The following is a 16,909-nucleotide window of genomic DNA, read 5'->3' on the forward strand; positions in this document are numbered from 1 at the left end:
TTTTTTGAATTTCCTTCCCATTTAGGTCACCACAGAGCACCGAGTAGAGCTCCCTGTGCAGAACTAACAGGTCCTCACTAGTTACCTACTTCATACCCAGCGGCGTATATATGTCAATCCCAATCTCCCAATTCATCCCACCACTCCCCCTTCCCCCTTGGTGTCCATATGTTTGCTACTGACATCTTTTTTTTTTTTTTTTAACATCTTTATTGGAGTATAATTGCTTTACAATGGTGTGTTAGTTTCTGCTTTATAACAAAGTGAATCAGCTATACATATACATATGTTCCCATATCTCTTCCCTCTTGCGCTACTTACATCTTTAAAGACAACTTTTACTTGGCTATGGTCAGTGAAGTAATTGGCTGGTGAATTTGTTATGAATTTCCCGTCTATATTTTCTACAACTTTTAAAATCCCACACTTTAAAAACTCAGTAATAGAAGGACTTCATAGACTGTGTCTTCCAACAGTTATATTTCTATATACATTAGGCACTTACCCTTTGCAAGCTTAGGGAGTCTTAGGGCCTGCAATTGATTATGTTAACCTAAACTCTAATCATTTCCTTTGGCATAAAAAGTCCAGCAGTCAGGAAGAGGCCAAAGGCCCTAGCAACTGTTTCAGTACAATTTGGATGGATGCAGATGAAATTGCACTCACATTTTATGTGTTGGATGCCGTCCCAATTATGAGCTTAGTCACATCTGAGAGTTCAGAGGGCTCAGAGCAGGGGTGGGGGGAGGATACATGGTTCCTAGTAATTATTCCGGGGCAGAAAGGGCTTTCCTCTGCTCTGACCACCACGGAGGTGAGCTCTGACCGTCTGATCCTAGGTGGATTAAAAAAACTTCTCCAATCTTCCCAAAACATTATCTTTACGAAGTTTTACGCTTGGGCAGCTGGTTGCTGGGAGGGGGAAAGGGAGAGGTGGGATTGCGGGAACGGCTGATTCAGATGCTGCAATTATTTCGGGACTGGAAACAGAATTGAAATGACCCAGATGGTTGGCCTAATGAAGCTGAATCAAAATCTATGCCAAGAGGAGCCAGAGCCATATTTCGTCTGTCTGTGTGTGTGTGTGTGTGTGTGTGTGTGTGTGTGTGTGTGTGTGAGAGAGAGAGAGAGGGAGGGACCAACGTGCATGCATGGTTGATTTTTGGCTGAAAAGATCTTGCGGTTGTAGGAATGAAAAGTGCAGCATGCCGAGATGGATGTGCTTATGCAGAGAAAAGAAATCACAACCAAACACAGAGCCTTTTCCCGCCCTGGTCTGGCCTTGGACAGGCCTGCTCCCTCTCAGTTGCACCCATATGGAAAATCCACTTTCCTTTGGCTTTTAAAATAGACCATATTTCCTGGGAGAATATGGTGCCTTTTGGAGAAGGTGCTTGAAGTGATTAAGCAGAGCGGGGGACGTCCATGCTGATGACTTGTGCCAGGGCATTCGTCCAAAACTCCGTCGCTGGCGGAAAACACATTGTGCTACATGCTGGAGCGACGGGCCCCGGTCACCTTGTCTGTGGACTCTGGCTTACGACGCCAAGCCCGATACCACTACCGAGCTTGAGTCAAGAGTGAGGACAGGCCTCCAGATCAAGCCCACATCTCCCGGGGTTTTAGAACCATAAAAGGATCCTTTATTTTAACTAAAGTAGTTAATGTACGTCAGTCTTTAGAACACTGCCTGGTACCTAATATATACTAATTACATTTTGATGATGATGATGATTTTAAGCAGCTCTTTGCAGGAAACTGCCCTCAGCTGGAAGCCCCTTTCCTTGTCACTTTAGCAAAGCTACATTGTAACTAACTTTTAAACCAGGTGCCCCCATGCTCTACTCATCTCCAGACCAAACACACTTTTCAAATCTTTTGATCACTCAATGCCTTGCCTAACCTGTTGGTTCTTTCCATAGATCAAAGACGTAGAAATGAAGAATAAGTAATTAACAGATGACCAGATCCCTTCCCCAGCTTCCCTTTCAGTTATCTTGTGAACAAACTGTGTGAACAAGATAGCATCTAAAGAAAAATCACGAGGGGTTGACAAGTCTACACACAATGGGGGATGGTGACTCTGACCCCCTATCTCATGATTAACTGAGAGTACTTCACTTTTTCCCTTTAAAAAGTTTAATGGCCAAGCAGAATCTTTAGAGTTGGCTTTTGGGGACACTGAATCACCTTCCCCCCAGACTGTGGGGCTTTTCTGATTAAAAGCAACTTTCCTTTCTACCAACACTTGCCTCTCAAGCGTTGATTTTCGAGCAGTGAGCAGCTGGGCCTGAGTTTGGCAACATTATTATTATTTATTGTTGATTTAACATCTTAGCTGTGGGCTACAAAGATGCTGAGTACTGCCATCAGTCATCTGGTGGATGGCGGTGTGCCCATCCAGTCCGCTAAATCTCTCTCGAGTGACATGAACACAGGGCCTCAGGACAGGACGTGTTTGCAGACACACTGCTTAAACCACAAAGCAGATCGTGTTAGGGGTCTGGCTCCAAGAAGGGAGTCAAATGGAAAGAGATGAGGCCATAAAAGCATCATTAATGTTGCGTCCTGGGCTCCTGAGCCTGTCATGCACATCCTGCAGTGCTTCAGTGCCTTTCTGTTTAAAAGTTGCTTCCTCAGAGTGCAAATCTTTACTTGCTTTTATCTTTCTAAACAAAACTTTATATTCTCAAGTTGAGTTGCACATTCCCATAAGAAGAATCGTGCTGGATGTGGACAATAAAGATAGGGGATATTTCTGCCCAATCTTCCTGTGTGCTTGGTTCAGACAGAATTGCTCTGCTCTAGGCAGTGATCTTGGAAGTTGCTGGCTACCGTGGGTTCCTAAATGGTTTTGGAAGCTGCTGGAAACCATCGGAATTCGCAGCAGAAGGGAAACAGCTGTGCTTGCTGCAGGGGAATTCAGGATGCGAGCTCCTGGCTCTTCCTCTTTTCAGTCACACGCACAGTGGCTCTGTGCTGATGGTGAAAAATGCCTCTTTCCAGTGGGCTTCTGTTACAGCCATCAATCTTCAACACACAAATGGTGAGCTGGTTTCAACCAAAACAGTTATTCCTTCACTTGACAACACGTATCTAACTTTTAAGATCTAGTTAACTGTTTTCATTGACCAAATGATGTGTAACTAGCTGTTTTAAAATTAGGATGGGGACAGACATTCTTTTGTATTCAAGAAGGGACTCTTTGGTCTGATGTCCAAAGCTGGAGTGTTGCTGCTTCTGGAAATGTCTTTGTCCTGGTTTCTGTGATACCATACTCTCCTGGCTATTTCTCGTCAGTTCTTTTTTTGGCCGGCTTCTACTGGACCTCTAAATGTCGGACTGATTCAGTCAGTTCTTGGTCTTTGACCCTCTTCTCTTTTTGGACCTTCTCTAACTAAATATTGGGAAAGCATTAAATATTGATAACTCTTAAATTTATATCTTGACCCCTGACTTCTGCCTTGATTTTCATTTTCACATATCCAACTCTCTGCCTGAGTCTCCACTTGGATATTGAATTGGAACTTTCTTTTCTTTTTTTAATACTTTTTAATTGAAGTATAGTTGATATTCAGTGTTTTGTTATTTTCTCTGCACAGTGAACTGATTCAGCCAGTTTGAAATTAAATATTACGTCTTAAGTAGTCCCGTAATTCAAGCTGCCCCCTCTCTCCCCCATCTCTGCTCCTCAATTCTTTTTTTTTTAACATCTTTATTGGAGTATAATTGCTTTACAATGGTGTGTTAGTTTCTGCTTTATAACAAAGTGAATCAGTTATACATATACATATGTTCCCATATCTCTTCCCTCTTGCGTCTCCCTCCCTCCCAACCCTCCCTATCCCACCCCTCTAGGTGGTCACAAAGCACAGAGCTAATCTCCCTGTGCTATGCGGTTTTCAATTCTTGCATTAAAGAAATAAAACAAAAAACTCCTCACTGCAAAAGGGAAGAGAATCTTTTTTTCTAATAGCAGAAAAGTCTCTCTGCGACGTGAATTTGAGCTATGGAGATTTGATTTCTATGGAGATAAAGAGGCAGAGAAGTTAGGGCTGTTTGGAAGGGAATGGAAATGTCGTGCTGTGGAGGAACGGGGGTAGGAGGCAGACTTCACGCCTGCCGGCTTACTAGAATGTTCCGTATTTTATCCTGTTTTCACTGAGCAGCAGAAGGTGTGTAGGGAGATTTTTATTTAATTTGGGGGCAATTAGGAAAAGGAAACCCAGCCTGAGTGACTTAAGGCTGCTCATTACCTTCTGGTGGGCAGAAAGAGCGCGCATACTTTAAATGTTAAAATCAGATTGTTTGTAAATTTCACTTTGAAATTCAAGGGCATAGAAGGACCCGTGACTTGATTAACAGAGAAAACAGCCTTGTCCCACAGCTGGTTTCCTCTCTGTAATAGATCAGACTCTGAACAGCAGTCTTTCTTAGTGACTTCCTGGAAATGACAGATTCTGGGGAGCCAAGAACTTTAAAAAAAATATAACAACTTTTAGAAATCCCCCCCCCATGGTGGTGGTGGGATGAATTGAGAGATTGGGATTGACATGTATACACTAATATGTATAAAATAGATAACTAATAAGAACCTGCTGTATATTAAAAAAAAATAATAAAATTCAAAAAAAAAAAAAAGAAACCCCCCAAATCTTTTAACTAATGTTATTATGGGGGGTAGGTGTTCCTAGAAGATCTTGCTTGGCTATACTGTAATGACCATTTTAATTCTGCACTTTTCCTGGGATGAATTACTGACACTCCTAGCTACTTAGCTGGAAGCCTCTGACATCAGTGATTTCAATATCATATGTAACAGGATGCCTTGGATTGCTCTGTACAATGAATGCATCTTGATATAAGCGAATTCATGATCATTTCATTTTCTGGCAATAGTGGCTGAACACCTCCTTGATCAGAGGACACAGGCTGACATGAATTTTCTTTAAAAAAAATATGATTGTCCAGTCCTGAGAATTTGTGTGGTTTTCTTTTTCTTTTATTTTAAGTTTTATATAAAAAAAAATTTTGGCCACTCCATGTGGCATGTGGGATCTCAGTTCCCCAACCAGGGATTGAACCCACGTCTCCTGAGTGAGAAGGTCAGAGTCGTAACCACTGGACCGCCAGGGAAGTCCCTTGTGTGGTTTTCTTTGTGGTTTGTCTGAAGGCCTTATTTATCAAAGGTATTTTAGGTAAATGTAATAAAAATGAACACTACCTGGTTTAAGCAGCAAACTTTGGAGTGTCCGCTGAAAAGAGCAGACCAGCCTCACCCCAGGATGGGAACCAGGGCCCTTTGGGACCTTTAAGCAGGAGCACATGGCCCCTCTCTCTGAGTGCTGGACTTCACCCCTATGTCTATTTCCTGATCCCAAGCCCTCCAGCTTCCATCAGGGGTTCTCTTGAGGCTTTCAGCTGTGGCTGGGGACAGGGACGAGTCACAGAGGACACACATGGCCCCGCCCACCGTCCCCATGTGTGTGGAGGTTCTTACAGAGGATGGGAGCCTCATGAGAAGGGAACCCCCTTAAGAGTTGTCTGTCATACCCAACTACTCTTTGTGTGTAGGAGAAACACTTTGTTTATTTAAAATCCCAGCAGACTGCAGCTGAATTCCTAAGGAAATGGCCAAATTTCTCTTTGGAATAGATGAGCCGTGTAGCTGTGAAAAAAAGATAAGCTTCAGGGAATGGCTTGGAAAGCATAGGAATGAGAGAACTAAACTGCCTTTACACCAGTTTAGTTTAGTTTACCATATATCTGGAGAAAACCATAATTCAAAAAGATACATACACCCCAGTGTTTATTGCAGCACAATTTACAATTGCCAAGACATGGAAGCAACCTAAGTGCCCATTAACAGATGAATGGATAAAGAAGATGTGGTGTATATATACAATGGAATATTACTCAGTCATAAAAAAGAATGAAATAATGCCATTTGCAGAAACATGGATGGACCTAGAGATTCAAACTAAATGAAGTAAGTCAGACAGAGAAAGACAAATATCATGATATCACTTTTATATGGAATCTGGAAAAAAATGATACAAATGAACTTATATACAAAACAGAAATAGACCCACAGACATAGAAAACAAACTTATGGTTACCAAAAGGGAAAGGGTGGGGGAGGGATAAATTAGGAGGTTGAGATGAACATATACACACCACTATATATAAAATAGGTAACCAACACCTACTGTATAGCACAGGGACCTATGCTCAGTATTTTGTAATAACCTATAAGCTAAAAGAACCTGAAAAGAAAAATGAATCACTTTTCTCCTCACCTGAAACTAACACAACGTTGTAAATCAACTATAGTTCAATTTAAAAAATAAGAAAATGTAAAAGAAGTCAACTAGCAAGGGCTAGCTGTCCAGGGTGATGTAATCTTATATCAGTCAGTCTCCCAAAGAAGGAGCAAGACAGAGAAGGACAAAGAAGCAATGAGGAAGGATCTCAGAGGAGGAAGACTCCTTCAATGAAAAATTTCAAATATTAGAATTTATGGACACGGATACCTGGCTTACTCTTCCCTTAGCACTGAAGAAGTTTCATTCAATCTTTTCTTCTCTCTGCTGAGATGCAAGGAAATGAGGCACATTATTTATAAACTTTCTTTGTTTTTCACAGCAACGTGCCTTTAGAAACTGGCTCAGAAAGTAGAATGACCAGAAGTGGATCATTTAGTATTATATGCTAAAAGACACGAACATTTAAAATTTACTTATGTCAAACCCACTCCCAAGGAAGAACCTAGGGCTGCTCTGTACAGGCTGTAGTCACAGCTTCTGTTCCTGGACAGTATTCATGCACGGATGAGGGGAAATGCTGACTCAGGGGAAAGAAGTCAGCTGAAATGGAAAAGAATCTGTCAACGTGATGAAAAATGAACTGTATGGGCTTTTAGACACACTGCATGACCAGATGGGTAAAATTTGAATTTTACCCATTGTAAATTGTTTGAAGAAGCTCCTATAAAGGAAATGTGATTGAATGAAAGTATTTTGTGATATGCAAAATGCAAAAAGTGATGCATATATGTGCATGTGTCTGGGGAGGGGTGTGAGGAGGAGGGAGAGTAGTAATACTGATGGCAACATGCAGAGAAAGTGTAAGAATACGTAACAGCTTTTCATTATCTAGGAGGGTAAGTGACACTCTCAAGAAACCTATGGTGAAAGAATTTCTATATTCATAGAAACTTTCACTGTTTTTTTTTAACTCTTTTTTTTTTTTCATCTTGTAGAACTTCCATCAATATTGCATCAATTCTCCAATTTTCCAGGAAGGCAATAGCAGAATATAGGCAATTACAGGGCTGGATTTGCACACAGGAGAGATAGAGATAGATTCAGATTCTGACCCAAGTTGAGATTTCAACAAAACTTTCTGCTGCTAAGTTCAGTGCTGAAAAAGTAGATCTTGCTGGCTTTCATTGCCCTTAGATTACACTTGCCCTTTTGTTGTAAACACACGTGTCTTTCACATCATCCCAATACAATTTGCCATGGGTGACCCCATTTCAAAGCAATGTTTGTTTAGCAAAGGTAGTTTATCCTGGCAAAGTTTTCTAAATAATTCATAGGTGATTTCTATCAACTGAGAAAGAAATGTTGGTCTCCATATATGAAAAAATAAGTAGTAAATGTCCATCTTTAATCAGACAAAAAGTGCCTTCATCAAAGGGTATAATACGTACCTAAAATGTAGAAATAATGAGTGCAATTTTCATAATGTCATTACCTGTCACATAAGTGAAAACAAATTACCAAAGCCTGCAGAACAACGGGAATTGTTCTACAGCTTGGAACTCTAAGCCTCCTGGTGGGATATTGGGCTCATTTGTATTTATACCATCAGTGAATATTTTAAGTTTGTGAATCTGTCCTTAAAATAATATGCTACCAAATTACTCTTGCTCACCTACAAATTTGAAATAAAAATTAAAAGTGGAATGAGAAAGAAGCAAAAAATACTGGGAATCAGGAGACCTTCCAAGTTTATCCTCTGCCACTAACAGCTTGTATGACTGCTTAGAATTAGTCTCATTTGAAAATTTTGTTGTGATTCTGTGACAACAATGAAACAGAATTAAGCCCCCAACACTTGTCTTAATGAAATGAAGGATTCTTTGACATCACTAAGTGCAGAAACTAATAAGTAATTTAGAACTCTTTATTTACCTTGACTTTAAAAAATTGATTTTAGAAAAAAAGTTCTTAAACAAGTCAAATTATATGGGAATAATTGTGCACGTTATGGCTTTATCCTAATGTGAATATCTTTAGTCGTCTCAACCACTTGCAATTCTTTTTTTTTTTTTTTTTTTTAAATTTATTTATTTATTTATTTTTGGCTGTGTTGGGTCTTCGTTTCTGTGCGAGGGCTTTCTCCAGTTGTGGCAAGTGGGGGCCACTCTTCATCGCAGTGCGCGGGCCTCTCACTATCGTGGCCTCTCCCGTCGCGGAGCACAGGCTCCAGACGCTCAGGCTCAGTAACTGTGGCTCACGGGCCCAGCCGCTCCGCGGCATGTGGGATCTTCCAGGACCAGGGCTCGAACCCGTGTCCCCTGCATTGGCAGGCGGATTCCCAACCACTGCGCCACCAGGGAAGCCCCACTTGCAATTCTTGATAGCTTCATGCTTTTTTTGCTTTTGGGTCTTTGCTTATGCTTTTTTCTCTCCCTGTGTCCTGCCTTCTCTGGGTAAATCATATGCATTCTGAATCCCCTCCCCAAACTGGATTAAGTGATGCTGAATGAACCTCATAATTGTATAGGCAGTATGTCTGTGTCAGGGTGGTAGTAATGAATAATTCCAAAGTTATTAGGAGGGAAGGGAGCGGGGCACAACCTTTAAAAGAATGACATAGCCATAGAACATGACAAAAGCTGGTTAGAACCAACTAGGTCCAAGATGGCAGAAGATTTAACTTCCAGTGGAACTTGAGCCTCATTATACGCTCATTGTAACACATTAGCTAAATGACACACCCACCAGCACCATGATAGTTCTGAGGTAAACAATAAAAGGTCAAAAAGTGGGCAGTAGCCCAATTCCTGGAAATCTCTGCCTTTTCCCCCCAAATAATTAGAATAATCCTCTCACTCTTTAGCCTATGAAATTACTCAGCCCATTAAAACTAACCACACCATACTTCAAGGCTCTCTCGCCTTCTGAGATGGCCCACACTCTGTCTGTGGAGCGTGTTTCTCTCTAAATAAATCCACTTCTTACCTATCACTTTGTCTCTCCCCGAATTCTCTTTGCAATGAGACGTCAAGAACCTCAAATCCACCGGAAACAAAGTCTCAATAGGCTTAATGTAATAAGTCTTTAATTCTCACCTATACGACACAAATGCTGGTTCACAGGAGTTTTCTGCTCATTGTAACTACTCAGGCACCCTCGCAATGGAAGCTTTACTTGGTATACATGTCCATGATCACCTGTCTCCCGAAGTCTCCAGTGGGAATGACACATCACTGCTGCTCATTTATCATTGACCAAAGTGAGCCCGTGTTTCCAGCTTCAATATTTGTTCAACAGCATCAGTGAGCACCAGCTACAGCAGTGGTAAAGGGTAAGACTTTGGTATCCAACCACTTGGCTCAAATTCTATCTCTGATCCTTGCTGGCTGTGATTTTTGACACGTTATTTAAACCTTTTTTTTTTTTGGTCTCAGTTTCTCATCTGTAAAATGGTGCTTATAATAGTACATTCTTATTGGATTTTGAAAACTAAATGAGTTAATACATGTAAAACACGAATAGCACTGCTTAACATTACTTTAGATTGGTATTAGCTATTATTTTATCTTATATGCAGCTTTTAGTGCATCACAATATAACTTTTGTTTACATGATTATCTCTGCTACAGGAATGGTCTCCTTGTTAGTGGGAATATCCTTGTTGAGTGTTGTAACTTCAGAGCTTGTAGAGTAGGAACACAACAGGTATTCTATTCCCTCTGAGTTTTAGGTGTCTGTATTAACTCTTTCAAATCATTAGAATACTACCTATGTGCAGCAAACTGCACTTGAAGACGTACAGAAATTAATTAACTTGTATACTCAACCAACAGCAGAATGTCTTATCCGCTGCAATAATTTGGTGTTAGGAGATTTAAAGAAGCAAACAATTACTTTCTACCTGTTTATCATTTATTTCTGGCACATTGGAGAGACTTGTGAAAGAGGAAAAACACTCCTAACGTTCATGGTTTCATTAAAAACAAAATAGTTCCAAAGTCCTAAAAATGGAAACAATTTTCTTCCTCCATATGTTTTCACTAAACTTTCATGACCATTATATGAATTTCACAGAGTTTAAATGACATGTGGGTAACAAGGACATATCAAACTTCAATACAACTTCACTAACAATTTGATTCGGCAAGGCAAGAAAAATAGGTTACTTAAATGCTGTCCGCATTGCAGTACAGTGTAGTTGACAGCTGTGAATAAAAGTTGAATAACGCTGTGCTGAAAAGGCCAGTGTTTCCTGTTGATACTGGTTGTTGGGATGGGAAGGGCCTCTGGGTTGTCAGTGGTCCCTCCAGGGACACACACTGTGGTGGAAATTTTAGAGGTCAGACTTTCTGAGATGAGGAGCAGGACTTGTTTGCTCACAATAGTTCTGAACTCAGAAAATCGTTCATGAACTCTTTTGAATCACTTTTCCACCAAAGGCTCAAGTAAAGAATGTGGGTTAATAAAACTGGGTAGTAGCAGGAGACATGGGAATCATTATCCTGTGTCTTTTAACTGAGTTTAATATTGTGTTTGGAGAGAAAGTAAAAATACAGGAAAACTACAAAAAAAAAATGTATATGTATGATAAACATATCTGGTTCAAATCTTTTTTTTTTTCTTTATAAACTCCATCATTGTGGATCAGCTTTCTTTAAATACCTTCCACCTTTCTGAGATTCATGGTTTTTGAGGGCGGATCTATATTCCGAATAAAATGATTGGTGGTTGTCAAATAATTTCAGTGTTTGATGTAAAAATTAAATGTTTCTAATATCAAGATAAGGGCCGGTTAATAAGGAAATATATCTTTTGGCCAATGATTCTTTCTGATAAGAGCTGTTCCATGGTACTTTGTGTCCAGGAGTTTAGAATGTTTTGTGAGATGCTTCATTGTAGCATTCCTTTCATTTAATATTAATTCATTTTTATTCATTTAATATCCAGTAGATATGGATATTGACCCTGTAAAACCATATGATAATAAACATTGGGATGAATTAAAAAGTCATCAATATTTTCCATTGAAAAAATACACCTGGAGGTTTTAAGATTGCTGGCATAAATATTTTTTAAAACCTTTATCCGGGTATTGGTATTGTACAGACTTGGATTAGAAAATAATTTCCACGTTGTGGGCCCGTGGCAAATCCTGGCTACTTTGCTTGCTGTTCTGAAACCTGGCTCACTACCGTGGCAGCAGGAAGACTCACCACTGAGTTGTCACCAGCTCTCCTGCAGGTCAGGGGCACACCCTTCCTTACAATTCTCAGAGACATAGAAATTGGCTGCAGCCTACAGGAATGCAATACAAGTTTAATCTGTAGCAATAAACATCTCCTATTTCACAGAACATAGAAGAGTGGTTGCCAGGGGCTGTGTGTGTGTGTGTTGGGGGGGGGAATGGGGAGATGTAGGTCAAAGTGCACAAACTTTCAGTTATAAGTGAAACCAAGGAGGACCCTGTGGGGCTCCTGGGCACAAAAACCTTTCTGGGTCCCCTGTTTCTTCTTTGTAGGAAATAAACTTATTTCAGCCTCCTTGATCTTCCCTGAGTTCCAAAGGGCAGATTCAACAGTTGCTAATTAGGGAAAGCAGGGGATGAAGAAACAAGGGGGTAGCAGTCAAGAAGCAACACTGCAGCCTTGGGGCAGGACCCTGGTTCCTCCTCAAGGAATATATGTAACAATATCTTTGAGTTCTTCTGCAGGAACTAAGCAACTTCAGGCTGAGCACAAAGTTCCTGAAACATGGCCCTGTTATCTCACCACCAACCAGTCAGGAGAAAGTCACACATCCTGCAGCCCTCAGTCAAAATTTTGCCTATAAAAACTTTTCCTTAAAAACCATCAGAGTTTGGGGTTTTTGAACACGAGTCACCCGTTCTCCTTGCCTGGCCCTGCAATAACCCTTCCTCTGCTCAAAACTCTGACTTTTCAGTTTGTTTGGCCTCCTCACTGTGCATTGGGCACACAGACTTGTGTTTTGTAACATAAGGAGAATTAAGTTCTGAGGGTCTTATGCACAGCATGGTGACATAGTTAATAATACAGTGCTGTATACATGGACATGGCTGAGAGTAGGTCTTAAGTTTTCTTACCACACACACAACAAAGAGTTAACTATGTGAGGTGATGGATGTGTTAAGTACCTTGATCTTGGTAATCATTTCATGATGTCTATGGACATCAAGTCATCACCTTGTACACTTTAAATATATGTGACTGTATTTGTCAATTATTCCTCAATAAAGTTGGAAAAAAGAAAATCTGCTGTTTTAGTCTACTGTCTCCCCACCTCACTTTAAGGTTGTTCCCTGTAAAAATGTTTTGACACATTAAATGTTTTTCTTTGATGTTTGGTAGGACGTTTGCAGAAGTGAATATTAAAATCCTATAATTCTTAGCATTTAAATAATGACAAAGTTGAAGTTCACTTTTTAAAAAAATTTATTTATTTTATTTATTTTTTGCTGCATTGGGTCACTGTTGCTGCATGCGGGCTTTCACTAGTTGCAGCGAGCGGGGCCTACTCTTCATTGAGGTACGCGGGCTTCTCATTGTGGTGGCTTCTCTTGTTGAGGGAGCATTGGGCTATAGGTGCATGGCCTTCAGTAGTTGTGGCTCGTGGGCTCAGTAGTTGTGGCTCGAGGGCTCTAAGCGCAGGCTCAGTAGTTGTGGCACACGGGCTTATTTGCTCCACGGCACGTGGGATCTTCCCGGACCAGGGCTCGAACCTGTGTCCCCTGCATTGGCAGGTGGATTCTTAACCACTGCGCCACCAGGGAAGTCCAAAGTTCACTTTTATTTATTTACATCAGGTAACTAATTTGTTGCTCCAGTGGTTTCTTCTCAGAGACTAGATAGGAATATACTATCAATTGGGTTTGAATTACTTAAAAAAAAAAATTATTGTAGCATAGTTGATTTTCAACGTTGTGTTAGTTTCAGGTGCACAGCAAAGTGATTCAGTTATACCTATCTATCTATCGATCTATCTATCTATCTATCTATCTATCTATCTATTCTTTTTCAGATTCTTTACCCATATAGGTTATTACAGAATATTGAGTAGAGCCCCCTGTGCTATACAGTAGGTCCTTGTTGGTTACCTATTTTATGAAGTGAGAATGGGGACGTAGGTCAAGAGTAAGAAAGCAGGATTTAAGTTTCTCTGAATACCAGTGGCCTTCTATCACAGTTGAATTATGGAAAGTCTAAAATGACATTGTAAAATTCTCCTTTGTTATCTAATAAAACATTCAACAATAGTTACAGCAAAGCTTAGATATACACATTAACTGAAACAAATTTGCCTAATCTATTTTGCTAGTTATGAGTTCATAGAATACGTGATATCTGATGCTTTGTATTTCTGAAGTGGAGGAGGGTTATTATAGACCTGAGTGAAAGGGATGAGAATCTGGGTAAAGAGGCTAAACAATTATTTTTCTCAAAATAAAAATTAAAAAAAACCCTAAAATCAAAAATGTGCATTAATCCTGCTTACTTTTTGCAGTCAAATGTCTAATTGCATCTCTCAGCCTTTCCATTTGTAACGTTCCAGGCAGGTGTCATGCTGGCCAATGTTTATCATAATTACACCACATCTTAACACCTGAGTAGAAAACTACTGAAATGCTGCACATAAATGTTTCAATGTAACAAAATCACATATTAGGACATACATCTAAAGGTAGAGAAGATGTGAACAGAGCACTATATATATTACTAACAGCGACTATATAATTTCTTGAAAGATTCAAGAAGTCTTGTTCCCTTTCTCTTACCCTTACTCTCTGGACCAGAGTCCAGCAGATGTTCAAGGTCACTGTCATTCATTTTCCACAGTCCCAGGGACCTTTGAAGGATTCAGCATAACCGAGTGGCCATACAGTTGTAAAAGACATTAACATTCCTATTAAGCTCTTGAGAATTTTGACCTTTCTGAAATGTCAGAAAAGGGATATACTGCAGATAAATTGTGATCGACTAGATGCATAATATACCAAGTGTTTAGGCTCCTCTGTCTACCTCAGACCCGTGGGGGTGATGGATTGAATGAAATGCTCTTTTCTATTATGTGGGAGTACTTGATAATTTTCTTTCTTTTTTTTTTTTTTTAAACATCTTTATTGAAGTATAATTGCTTTACAATGGTGTGTTAGTTTCTGCTTTATAACAAAGTGAATCAGTTATACATATACATATGTTCCCATATCTCTTCCCTCTTCCATCTCCCTCCCTCCCACCCTCCCCATCCCACCCCTCTAGGTGGTCACAAAGCACCGAGCTGATCTCCCTGTGCTATGCGGCTGCTTCCCACTAGCTATCTATTTTATATTTGGTAGTGTATATATGTCCATGACACTCTCTCACCCTGTCACATCTCACCCCTCCCCCTCCCCATATCCTCAAGTCCATTCTCTAGTAGGTCTGTGTCTTTATTCCCGTCTTGTCACTAGGTTCTTCATGGCCTTTTTTTTTTCCCCCTTAGATTCCATATATATGTGTTAGCATACTGTATTTGTTTTTCTCTTTCTGACTTATTTCACTCTTTATGACAGACTCTAACTCCATCCACCTCATTACAAATACCTCCATTTCATTTCTTTTTATGGCTGAGTAATATTCCATTGTATATATGTGCCACATCTTCTTTATCCATTCATCCGATGATGGACACTTAGGTTGCTTCCATGTCCTGGCTATTGTAAATAGAGCTGCAATGAACATTTTGGTACATGATTCTTTTTGAACTATGGTTTTCTCAGGGTATATGCCCAGTAGTGGGATTGCTGGGTTGTATGGTAGTCCTATTTGTAGTTTTTTAAGGAACCTCCATACTGTTCTCCATAGTGGCTGTATCAATTTACATTCCCACCAACAGTGCAAGAGTGTTCCCTTTCCTCCACACCCTCTCCAGCATTTATTGTTTCTAGATTTTTTGATGATGGCCATTCTGACCGGTGTGAGATGATATCTCATTGTAGTTTTGATTTGCATTTCTCTAATGATTAATGATGTTGAGCATTCTTTCATGTGTCTGTTGGCAATCTGTATATCTTCTTTGGAGAAATGTCTATTTAGGTCTTCTGCCCATTTTTGGATTGGGTTGTTCGTTTTTTTGTTATTGAGCTGCATGAGCTGCTTGTAAATCTTGGAGATTAATCCTTTGTCAGTTGCTTCATTTGCAAATATTTTCTCCCATTCTGAGGGTTGCCTTTTGGTCTTGTTTATTGATTCCTTTGCTGTGCAAAAGCTTTTAAGTTTCATTAGGTCCCATTTGTTTATTTGTGTTTTTATTTCCATTTCTCTAGGAGCTGGGTCAAACAGAATCTTGCTGTGATTTATGTCATAGAGTGTTCTGCCTATGTTTTCCTCTAAGAGTCTGATAGTGTCTGGCCTTACACTTAGGTCTTTAATCCATTTTGAGTTTATTTTTGTGCATGGTGTCAGGGAGAGTTCTAATTTCATACTTTTACATGTATCTGTCCAATTTTCCCAGCACCACTTACTGAAGAGGCTGTCTTTTCTCCACTGTATATGTTTGCCTCCTTTATCAAAGATAAGGTGACCATATGTGCGTGAGTTTATCTCTGGGCTTTCTATCCTGTTCCATTGATCTATATTTCTGTTTTTGTGCCAGTACCAAACTGTCTTGATTACTGTAGCTTTGTAATATAGTCTGAAGTCAGGGAGCCTGATTCCCCCAGCTCCATTTTTCGTTCTCAAGATTGCTTTGGCTATTCGGGGTCTTTTGTGTTTCCATACAAATTGTGAAATTTTTTGTTCTAGTTCTGTGAAAAATGCCAGTGGCAGTTTGATAGGGATTGCATTGAATCTGTAGATTGCTTTGGGTAGTAGAGTCATTTTCACAATGTTGATTCTTCCAATCCAAGAACATGGTATATCTCTCCATCTATTTGTATCATCTTTAATTTCTTTCATCAGTGTCTTATAATTTTCTGCATACAGGTCTTTTGTCTCCTTAGGGAGGTTTATTCCTAGATATTTTATTCTTTTGTTGCAATGGTAAACGGGAGTGTTTTCTTAATTTCACTTTCAGATTTTTCGTCATTAGTGTATAGAAATGCAAGAGATTTATGTGCATTAATTTTGTATCCTGCTACTTTACCAAATTCATTGATTAGCTCTAGGAGTTTTCTGGTAGCATCTTTAGGATTCTCTATGTATAGTATCATGTCATCTGCAAACAGTGACAGCTTTACTGCTTCTTTTCCGATTTGGATTCCTTTTATTTCTTTGTCTTCTCTGATTGCTGTGGTTAACACTTCCAAAACTATGTTGAATAATAGTGGTGAGAGTGGGCAACCTTGTCTTGTTCCTGATCTTAGTGGAAATGGTTTCAGTTTTTCACCATTGAGGACAATATTGGCTGCGGGTTTGTCACATATGGCCTTTATTATGTTGCGGAAAGTTCCCTCTATGCCTACTTTCTGCAGGGCTTTTATCATAAATGGGTGTTGAATTTTGTTGAAAGCTTTCTCTGCATCTATTGAGATGATCGTATGGTTTTTCTCCTTCAATTTGTTAATATGGTGTATCACGTTGATTGATTTGCGTATATTGAAGAATCCTTGCATTCCTGGGATAAACCCCACTTGATCATGGTGTATGATC

At 39.8% G+C, this 16,909-nt stretch overlaps 1 protein-coding gene across 2 annotated transcripts in view; it reads left to right on the forward strand.

Moving 5' to 3' along the window:
* Nucleotides 1-16,909, forward strand: part of LOC309660798 (uncharacterized protein) — a 336,267-nt gene that overhangs the window by 87,961 nt on the left and 231,397 nt on the right. Inside the window, exons 11-12 of one of the 2 annotated variants that reach the window (XR_014263638.1) lie at nucleotides 1,923-8,305; nucleotides 8,624-9,276. The gene's annotated coding sequence lies outside the window, so the exon portion shown is untranslated. Of the gene's footprint in view, nucleotides 1-1,922; nucleotides 8,306-8,623; nucleotides 9,277-16,909 lie in introns of those variants that run through there. The other variant, XM_082461925.1, reaches the window with a different exon arrangement.

Source organism: Balaenoptera physalus (genome assembly GCF_965194825.1).
Source record: "Balaenoptera physalus genome assembly, chromosome: 5".
NCBI classification, from domain to species: Eukaryota; Metazoa; Chordata; class Mammalia; order Artiodactyla; family Balaenopteridae; genus Balaenoptera; species Balaenoptera physalus.